Source organism: Phaenicophaeus curvirostris, chromosome 1 (genome assembly GCF_032191515.1).
Source record: "Phaenicophaeus curvirostris isolate KB17595 chromosome 1, BPBGC_Pcur_1.0, whole genome shotgun sequence".
Taxonomy (NCBI): domain Eukaryota; kingdom Metazoa; phylum Chordata; class Aves; order Cuculiformes; family Cuculidae; genus Phaenicophaeus; species Phaenicophaeus curvirostris.
The window spans coordinates 126685292-126694585 of record NC_091392.1 but is presented as its reverse complement, the minus strand read 5'-3'; the positions used below and the strand labels follow the sequence as shown (position 1 = coordinate 126694585).

General features: G+C 39.2%; 1 long non-coding RNA gene across 1 annotated transcript in view; it reads right to left on the bottom strand.

The window, feature by feature from the left end:
• Positions 1-2547: 2547 nt before the first annotated feature.
• The window catches only part of LOC138729756 (uncharacterized), a 225452-nt gene continuing 218705 nt past the window's right edge, over positions 2548-9294 (bottom strand). The window contains exon 3 of the long non-coding RNA XR_011338945.1: positions 2548-2737. This is a non-coding gene — a long non-coding RNA (uncharacterized lncRNA). The remainder of the gene's footprint in view (positions 2738-9294) is intronic.

Genomic DNA, 9294 nt, shown 5'->3' with positions numbered 1-9294 from the left:
TATTTCAGACTGGAAGGAGATTGTTTGTGCTAGAAAGCCTGACTAATATCACTTCTGTTTACTAACCTTTTTCACCTGTTTAATAGTTATGTTAAAATAAGTCTTTCTGGTATGTTTGTAAATTTGGGTTATTTTCCTAGTACCATTCTTCCTGATGATTTTCACACTCACAGAATTACATACTCCAAAGCACAGGGCAAATAACCAACACACTGAAGAGTTCAGTTAAACTGTTTTGTCAACATATGTAGCTAAGACCTCTTTAGGCAAAACATTCATATAGTCAGTTCAGCAAGTACAAACCAGTAACTCCATTACTGTAATCAAAGTGTTCTCATGAAGCCCATGCTCAAGTGAATACAATAGTGTGAAATAAGAACCCATTGCTTGGAAAAAGTCACTTTTAAAAGGGGAAAATTCATTCTGTGTGTACTTGTTGATGTAAATGAATTATGCCTGTCTTTTTAGGTAGTTATAGATCCTTCATCTTTAGAAAGGGTAATGTAATCAAAGTTAACCTGTGACCAAAAGCTTAAAATGTACTTTTGGATGGAAAGATGAAACAATCATCTGTAACGCACAATAAATTGAACTGGATAACCGCATTTGCTTCAAAGCTCAAGGACACCTCGACATCAATAATTAGAAGGGCTCTCAAAGGGCGTAGATAGATTCTTTCAATTGAGATAGGTGACACTTCTTTTAAAACAACCATAACATGAAAGTCTGACTTCTTTTTAATCCTTTAAGGGAAATAAGTGAAAGACAAGTACAGCCAGTTCTGCTTTTGGCTTTGCCATCTCAAAGCAGATATACATCAGTGAAAAGTCAAATGGTGCAGCCAATAGATTTGTTCAGCTTTTAAGCTGTAAATTTGAAATCTAGTGCTGACTGATGGAGGTTTCCAACCTTAATTTATTGAGGTGTCTGAGCTTTTGCAATCTTTCTGGAATTATTTCCTCTCTGTTCTGAGTGTGCCAATAAAGATTCCCTTTTTCTCCCCAGACTGAAATACAACCCCATCATATCATAAAACCGATGGACTACAACAGAGGCTAATCCTGACCTTAGGGAAGTAGCCTGCAGAAGGAAACACCCATTTATTTAGAGGATAGCCCAGAAGAGGCTGTGTCTTCCTTCTAAACACTAAAGGGTACATGATGGATGTAAAGGTTGGAATCCTGTGCATAACAAGCAATATTAGAATATACGTTTTCCCCTTCTCCTTTCCTTGAATATTTTAAGCTTCTTCTCCATCTGAATATTGAGATTCCCAAGGCAATACCTCTCTGTATGATTTAGATAGTGGAAGTATCAGTGAGGTTGTACCAAGAACTGCATCTTCATGCAATAAAGTGAAATATCATGACTTTAAAAAGATCATGATTTTATTTATTCAAGTAGTAACCCAGTATCCAAGTAGTAACCCAGTAACAATGGCAGTACAGCCATTGTGGCACAAGAAATAAATTCATCAGCTCTAAAGGGCATGCTTTGCTAGCTTAGAAAACAGATAGTGAAATCCTATTTCACTTTTTTGACACATACTGATTTTAAAGTATAAAATAGACACAGATGTTTTGATATTAAACTGTTGATATGCCTTTAATAATTAGACTGATGCTATGAACTCAATACAGTATAATAATGTATGTATTTTATGTACTGGTCCTTTTTGAAGCTCGTTCATTATGCTGCAGCATACTGATGGGACACAGTTTTGGCTAGCATCCAGGATCCATTGCAATCTTCAAAAAATGTTTTCCTTAGTAGGAATCAATATGAAGCAGTTTCTGTCTAGAATGGTAGAGACTCCAGAGTGCCTGTGAAGTAGCTCAAATGATCTGAATATGTGAAGTAAGGCTTCCGAGGAAGATGTAAAACTAGTCCTTAGGAAAATCAGGCAGGCTTTTGGGAGAACAGCTCTTCTTTTGAGAACACTGGTTCCTCTCAGGTCTGAAACAGAAGAAACAGCCCAGTTGCTATACGAAAGTTGAAAGTAACTGCTCTAAGTTTATTTTAATTCCATCAACCAATTAGACAAATCTGAAAGGAAACACAATTGGTACTCGAGGAACAGAGCAGGATTTTAGCAAGGAAAGAAGTGATAAATTCATTGTCTCCCGTGGGACAGAGAAATAAAAAGACCACTGATTATTACCAGTGGAACATGCAGATACAGATTGAAATAAATTAAATTTCAGCAATTATCAGAGCGTGCTAATATTAAATGGTACCAAACAGAAATAATTTGAATTGTAATATGATTAGCAAACAAACAATTTTATCTGTGTAATGCAAGATGCTGGTGAAAAAAAAATTGAGGGACATCAAATACTGAAGACATGATTAAGGTAACCAAGAAATGAACTTCTAAATCTTTCTAAAGTTTTATTTCCAGAAAGACTTAGAAATCCCGTAGGTGAGACACTTCACTCTAGGGAAGCTGCAAAATCCCCAATTCTTTTCCAGCCAGTAGTTGTAAGGATGACATTTCGTTATCCCCAGCAGCCAGAGACTCAGATGGATTTCAACCACATCAGTCCAAATGTCTGCCCAGATGTTAGAATGATGCAGTTCAATGCCAGACCGTGAGGAAGGAGCACTCACTCTCATTCCAGTCATCCCAGGCCCAGTGGATGTCACATGGAATTTGCTGTCATGCTCAATGTTTCAGTTGATGGTCATTGCTGAATGAATCCTTAGTGAGGTGGAGATGTCTATTCCTTGCTTAGACCTGATGAGAGAGTAGTGACACCTGATGTTTCTGAAGAGATTATCCAAGAAATCTGCAGATGCTACAGGAGGCTGCAGCACTGGGTGGGTGTCCTGCCTGTGTCATGTGAACTTTGACACCCCAGCTTTCATTGTGCTTCATATCTCCTTCAGAAGTCCTCATCCAGGAGATCCACCTCTGTGTTATGAGTTTGCGCTGTACTGTGGGCAAAAGCAGGTGAGATGCAGAAAGCACATTCCCTCTGAACCCCTTAAAATAAAGATAATAACATCTGACTGGTCTTTTAACTGTCACAGGGTGCACATGAGCTGGTAATACACTAAACAGCTGGAGAAAAAGATATTTATTGAACATAGACCTCATGCATCAAGCCAAGATTCTCAAGAACAATAATATAATGGCTGGATGTTTTTATAAATAGGTTTGAAATTACCTAACAGTAATGAAAGGGGTAGAAAACAGGCAAAAATAAGAAATTTGGGGGTTTGTTCCAAGGAAACAAAATTAAAGTAATAAAAAATCCAGTATTCGGTTTTACATACATGTCTTCTTTTCACTCATGGGCAAGAAAATTCTTTAGAGAAGCAAATAAGAGTACTAAAATTACAAAGACACTAGACTACTTTTCAAAGTCAATTTTAATTGCAGAAATGTCATCTTTAATTGTAGAAATAGCCTGAATTCTGAGGATGGGTAATATGATCAATCTTTTGCTGAAAGTAATTAGAAACATTCAAAAAGACAAGTGATTAAAGGCACATGTGAATTGGTCATTAGACTCTCTAAGAACATTCCTTGTCTGTGCTGCAAAGAAGCAAGGCATTTTTATAGAAACCAAATAAAACTAAGTCCTAAGATATCATGTGAAGAGGAACTTTAATTAGCAGTTAGGATAACTCTTAGTCCAATAAGACAAACTGGTCATGGTCATTACAGGTGGTATGGATAAACTGTTAGAGAGGAGAAGTTCATACTTTGCCAGCATTTTACACTATTTGCTAGTAGACTCTAAATTCATGATTTATTCTTCTGCATGCTGGAGAGGTTATAAACAACTTCAGCACAAACACAGTACTGACAAATTTATTGTGAATGGTGGTGAGCTGAACAGGCTAACAGTGTCATCAGGTCACATCCCTAACTGTGTTAGAGTTGACTATCTGCAGTGTTTTCCATTATCCGTCTGTCAAAAAAGTAGGAGTCCTCAGTTGTTTGAGAGACTGCTAATTTCACCATCAGGAACAACAATCAATGGAAAGACTTTTTCTGGACCCTTCCTGAGCACTTCGCTGCCTTAATCTGCCTTAATGCTGTGCTCAATCCCATCTGAAGTTTCTGCTTTGTGCAGCCTGCAGGGAAAGCCAAGACACAGGGGAACATTTGTTACAAGATGGTTTAGAGAAGCATCATAAACTGGACCTGAGCAACTTTTCAGTCAGACTTTGGCCCATCAGTGTACCAAATGACTATGTTAAACGGTCAGAGAAAAAGGGCTAGCAATGCCTCCACTCTCATAATCCTGGGACCCGGTTCAAGGGATGGTCCATGGGCTGGAGCAGAGACCAGGAGGCTCTGACCTCAAACCTCTGTGTCATCCAGGCAGGCTGTGTGCCAGCAGCAGACAGAGGCTGGAAACAGCTTCTTGCTGCTCAGGGCAGTCTTGCCAGGAATGACAAGTGAATACGTAGCAGCAGCTTTCAAGGAGGATGCCAACAAACAGGCCTGAATACCAATGATTTCCAGGTCTAGTGACGCACTCCAAGTGATGGGCATCCTGGCATGAAGGGCTGTGGAACTAATCCCGAGAAGTCAGTGACTGCCTGTGGGACTGAGAGCTTGGTTCATATTTATGCGGCAGCTAAAATTGCTGTGCTGAGGATAACCACGCCATTTGTTTTGGTTGACTTGTTAAAGCAATCTTCTGTTACTAACTGTGCTCCTGAGCAATCAGGGGAACCCAGGGCCACCATCTGGCACCTTGGCCAGGAAGACACACTGGTGACTCCCTTGGATACCTGCCATAGATCCCCACAGCTTTGCTGTCATAAATGAGGGAGGTAGGAAAGACTGCAACCTGCTTTCCCTCCTTCTCTCCTGCCAGCCCCCCTCTATTCAACCAAATCCAAATTTCCAGTGGCAGCTGGGTCCACACCCTCTATTCATTTAGTTCTGCTAAGGTGCACCCCAATTGTCACCAGACCTTATAGATCCTAAGGTGGCCTCCAGAGAGGCAGATGCATCACAATGAGCTCTCCTGGCAGAGGGTGATGAGCAGCATTTCCCTAGAGGCAACACAGCTTGAATGTCAGCTCTTTGTAACTCTTTAGCACACTGCCCAAGAGAAGCAGAAACCACTTAAACATTACTCAGTCTTCCTAAATTCGTTCTCAGAAACAGCTGAGGAATTAACTGTTGAGATATTTCAAAAAATCCTACCTAAGGCAGAGGCAAGCATGGCAGATTTCAGCTTGAGCAGTTCTGTGTAGCGATAAGCCAATGAAACAGGGCTAATGGCAAATATTAAGCAACTGTAGCCACAGGCAGTTTTACTAGCTTCAGCAGTAATATGTGATGTTTTTTCCATAAATACTGCATGGAAGTGCTGTATCTCTCACTCTGCTATTTTTCAGCTAGCAGCAAAACCCAAAGCAAACTTTGCACAACCCTAATTGAAAGCAAAGTAAATTAAATGAATTCTAAGTGGTGCCAATAACAGCTAGTAATTATTTTGCAGTAAAAATACTAATATTTTATCAGTATTTAATAGCTATGTTTTCCTGCTGTTTGCAATTGCAAGAAACTTCTTCCAGTAACATCACAGTATTTCCCAGGTAATTTTTCAGCAGGCCCCATATGAGCAATATATAAATATAAACATGCTAAACAAAGGTACAGAAATGTAATTGTGCTGCAGAGAAACAGATCTAAAAGAAAGGCTATTTCAGCTTTCCTTTGGTGACTTGCTTTAATCTCACTCTTGGTGAAAGAGTTTCAATTAAATAATTATCACTGTCACTGACAAATGGAAAGGAAGATATAACAGTGGATAGCATTGAACTATCTCTAGGGAATGTATTATATGCATTTAGCCTCTTTTGTATTTATCATTTGTAAAAATAATTTGTAATTTTTTGAGCTTATTCTTTACCTGAAAAAAAGTTAAAACATTTATACAAAATCCCTGCACCTCTGGATGCAAGCATCTCAAATCTGAAAAAAGAATTTTTATGAAAATTATGATCTGATACTAAGTTTATCTTGTTTATTATCTTTGTTCTATTCAAATATTTTTTGGGAAACTTAATTTTTTTTTAAAAAAAGAAAGGCTGATTCTTCAGCTGTCGTATATTCTAACTTCAGTGTCTGGATTAATGGTACATTTCATGTGCCTTTGTGTTTTATTAGATTTGTTGACTAAAAATCGCAAGAGTTGGCAACGGTTTCCTCATGCAGATGTCCAGGAACAAAATCCCTAGGTATCATTTGCACAAAAAGAAAAGAAAGTATTGCCCATACTGATGTGTTCCCTGCTGGGGCCACAGAGTCGCTCACTCAGAGCACTCCCTTCACAGAAGACCAGAAGGGCTCGTAGCACAGGTTACACTTTCAGTGTGTGGTCTGACTGTGGAAAGGGCCTTGTTTATCTTCAGTGATTCACGACATCAGAACCACCATCTGGGATAGTCAAATCTGTCTTTTTCTTTAACACTGTAATGAAAAGGGCTTCTTCGGTTGCTGCTGAACAGAAATGTTGAGGAAAAATAGAGAATGTTGAAAGCTTTTGTCTTGGCAGAGTATTTCCCAAGTTGAAAAAAAAAAATAGATTCATTGTGGTTTATTGAATATTCCTCAAACACTAGTTAAATGTCAGTTCAGCCCCAAACTGCATTTCTCCTTCATGGTTCTCTGATCTGTTCAGAAGCCAAATGATTTTATTGTCTCTCCTGGTGAGGCCAGACTGCATGAGAGAATGGAGACTTAGGCAACTCCCTTACGGTAACATGCTGATGGAGAAACAGCTTTTTATACCAAAATCATTCTTACAGAACTTGCCCATCCAATTCCAATTAGAAGAAGGGTAATTTTAATGAAACAAACCCATGAATATTTTAAAGACAATAGCCTTCAATTCAGTACTTCAATTCATCTCTTCTGCTTCTTATTTTTTGCCTACCCTCCAGCCTTTGCTAGTGCCTCTCTTAGGGGACTCAGAGATGCGCAAATTGTAGTATCCCCTCCAACCATTGGCTATGATTTCCTCTCAGCCAGCTGTGGTCAAAAGACTTGCAGGGGAGAAAAGTTCCTTCTTCCAGAACATTGTTTGTGAAGTCTTGCCAGAACAACTAGACTTGTCCCTCACGACTCCAGAGCCACCGACGTGGTTTTCTAATGAGTCATCGCTGCTGGAGTAGTCCTAAATTGTAGCGTACATCTACAGCTATACAGGATATTTTCACTTCAGTTACACTGCCAGATAGCAGCCAGGGAGATTTATTAATTTGGCTTATGGTAGGTACCTAACTTCCACAGAATTTACACAAGTTAGGTACTTAGCCTGCTTGGCTGTTTTGATACACCTTCTCAATGTGGACATACACAGGAAGGTCTCTAGATACCTTTAAAACTTAGTCCATTAAAGTATAAATCTCCTTACAACCACTAGAACTTTGTTTGTGCTAGGAATATCTCTTGAAGGATATGTAGGCATCTCTTTGCCCCCTCACCCCTTGAAAGCATTGTGGAATTAGGTATATCTCATTCTGTAGCCTTCAGAGTCTGGGTTCTTGTGCATGAATCAGATCAGAAATTGGAGCCTCTTTATTAGACTATATCTGGTCTTTTTCAGTTAAAGAAAACAGACTACAAAAATGACTTGAGTATTCTGACACACTAGCTGAAAATTAGCTGGAATGCACAGAAATACATAGTTATAAATAAAAGTCAATGAAGAAAGATTCTATCAAACACCAAAGTGATCATGAGCAGTAAATGCTACTTGCTTTAGGCTCTTTTTAACCACATTTTCTTATTCTTGTTTCCATCTGTTAATTTAAATCAAGAGTGCATTTTCTCCACTTGAATTTTTTTAGCAATAATGGTTGCCATGGTTGTCACAAGGACAATTTAAATGTAAGGAATGCTCAAAATTGATTTTTAGTAGTTCATTCTGGAATATACTTAAAACTCTTAAAGCCTGTGGATGACAGATCTGGTTAATAAAATCTCTCTGCTCAGTCACATGTCATAGTTTTGTTCACATGGACAATTAAGAGCTTAATGGTTAGGGCACAATCCTGAGAGATAGAAACCTGTATCTGGCCCTTAAATTTGCTATGTGTTTTACACCAAAGAGTCGTTGTGGGTTGCAACCCACAAACAAAAGAGGAGATATAATCCTGGGAACAGTCAGGAGAGCCTAGTACTTCCTCTGTTAATAGTTGTACCAGAAACTTCCTTACAGAGAGGAGAGTTTATAACTTCTGCCTCCTTCAGCTGTGTCTACGCAGTGCAGCTTAACGCTTGAATTGTGCTATAGATCCAGCTTGAGGGGAACCAGGTACTTGGCTCAAGTGCCTAAAATAGAGGCAGCCAGGATTTCTCTACATTGGCTTTCAAAAAGTGCCCAGCTGTCCCTCTGCTTAAGCCTGAGAACCTGAGCGTTTACTTTAGGAGGGCTCCTTAACAAGACACCTATAATTCAGGTGCAAGCTTAACTTGCATCTCTTTTAAGATTTGTCCTTAACTGATTGGCCCAGCTGCTTCTGTGCTGACACTGCTATAGGTATTTTCCTCTCCTCCTCTTCCCATGCTCCCCTCCAGATCTGCCCTATAGCCCTCTATGACTGCACTCATGAGCAGCACAGGCAGCAGCAGATCTTCCAGAGGTTTTACATTGCCATGGGGAAACTCAAATCATCCCTACCATGGGTATCCTTTTAGTCTCCTTGCAGCCCTCCAACTTCATCCCAGATTGCTGTCTTTGCTTTTCTTTTGTTAACAAAAAACATTAAGCTGGGAACACTGAAATCCCCACTGAGCCTTTTGCTTTTCTAGAACTGCCATATGCAGCCTGGCGTAGTTGTAATGAGAGTTTCAGAAACAAAGTCAAGCCAGTGTAGTAAATTCCCATTGGAAATGATCACTGGCATCTATAAAGCTTAACGCTATCCTCTGCCCAATGTGAAATCTCTTGGCATAAATGATTTAAACTTGTCTTCATTAAATGTATTAATGGAGATAGGGGACAACACTTGCTAATATATAGACTGCCAATAATCTGTAGTCTGCCAGCATCTGAAAAGAACAAAAGAAATGGAAAACTAAGGAAAAGAAGAAGAGGAAAGGAAAAGGAACAGAAAGAGAAAAAATATACTTTCCTGTTCTAGTCAGGACTTTTTTTCCCTCTCAAGCACAAAGTAGACTGTATAACTATAAAAACACTGTGCATGCATCTTGTTGGAGGTGGCACCAAATAAATAGCTACTTTTAGAACAAATTAAAGGTTTGTGCAGGCAAAACCTTCAAGATGTGTGGGCTCAATGGTTGCCCTATTTATG